Source organism: Ixodes scapularis, unplaced genomic scaffold, assembly GCF_016920785.2.
Source record: "Ixodes scapularis isolate PalLabHiFi unplaced genomic scaffold, ASM1692078v2 PGA_scaffold45__5_contigs__length_3442486, whole genome shotgun sequence".
Classification (NCBI taxonomy): Eukaryota; Metazoa; Arthropoda; class Arachnida; order Ixodida; family Ixodidae; genus Ixodes; species Ixodes scapularis.
Genome location: NW_024609874.1, coordinates 340,485 through 341,992, shown reverse-complemented (window position 1 = coordinate 341,992; position 1,508 = coordinate 340,485). Strand labels below are relative to the sequence as shown.

Genomic DNA, 1,508 nt, shown 5'->3' with positions numbered 1-1,508 from the left:
TTTCTGTTACTTCTGCTCTTCAAACCCCCCCCCCCCCCCCCCCCCCCCCCCCAGTCTCAGGGTAAACGACGAAATGGAAGGACGTCGTTGACACAAATGACGTGGCCGGCTTCGGTGCCTTCCAGTACAACCACGTTTGGATACTCACCTTGGAGGAGCTGCTGCATGCGGCAGTGCTCAACGTCAAGGGCAAGACCTGCCTGGTCATCGATCCGAATCTGAGTGAGAAATCATTCAAAGTTCACTGGGTTCCCGTCTGCGATCCCGACGAAGGTGCAAAAGACATTCGGGTCGCACAAGGAAGTGAAATCAACCGTGCGCGAAAAGTGGAGGCAACCAGGCTTTCAGAATGTAGAGACAACAACGCTAACACTCACAATGATGCTCAAGGAAGGTATCACAGTGGACGCTATCCCGCATCAAACCAACATCCTCAGAATGCCAGCATTGGCGTCCATTCCATGCCGTCCACCTCAGTGCTTACGGTGCAAGAAGTTGGGACACATGCGCACGAAGTGTCGCACCCCGTGGTGCGGGACGTGCTACACTTACGGACATGAGGAGGACAACTGCATCAAAACGTATGCGGCAAAAAAGAGGCCTGCAACCGAACCACAAAACGTCGACAACTTGATGGACCAAGATGAAATGGAGGAGACCATTGCCGGGACTTCGACGGGTAAGGCGTCTGAATTGCCATTTGACGTCGTCGGAACAGCGAATTCAGCACCACCAGCAAGCAGCGTCGCAGAAGTCAAGGTGACAGAGATGCCGTCGCCGAAGACAAAAGAGAACTCGCAAGAAGGACAAGTCAAGGCAAAGCTGGTCGAAAAAAAGGGGGAGGAAAACAGAAAGGCGAGTGAGGCAGATGGTAACCCGGGTCAAGACGTCACCGGAGCGAAAGCGCCAGTCTAAAGGAAGGGGGAGCGATCAACGGCAAAAACTGCAGCGCTTATGACTGCGGCTGATCAACGATTTACTCTTCTGACCCACAAGCACCCCGCTGTGGGTGCTGAAGCACCCACAGCAGGGTGCTTCAGCACTTGAGAAAACGGCCTTCGAAGATTGACGACGTTCTGTCAAACATGTAAGCCATCCCAACTCCAACACTTTATTAAATGGCTAAAAACTCTAATTCATTGAAAATCGCAACCTTTAACGCTATTAGTACTGTTGCAATGAAGCGTAATAATGGATACTCAGTCTGCTGCTTTAAAACGCATAGATATTGCGTTCATTCAGGAGACAAGAATTTCCACCCATGAGCACGCAAAAGACTTCGTGCAGTACTTTGGGCACGTGTTTTGGTGCTTCCACACATTAACTCTTGGCAACGCGTCTGGAGGAACGGCGGTGCTTGTCAAAAAGAAAAAAGGTGTTTTTCCGTTGTTGATTGTGAGCTCAGCGCAGACGGTCGCGTCAGCAGAGTGGATTGCCTCAATAAAAATGAACTAGTGCGTCTAGTGTCAGCTTATTCACCGAATAATGCTTCTGAACGCCTTCTTTTT

The 1,508-nt window shown here is 50.7% G+C and overlaps 1 pseudogene; it reads left to right on the top strand.

Moving 5' to 3' along the window:
- The first annotated feature begins 321 nt into the window (after positions 1–321).
- On the top strand, positions 322–1,047 carry LOC115321575 (annotated as a pseudogene).
- Positions 1,048–1,508: the final 461 nt, after the last annotated feature.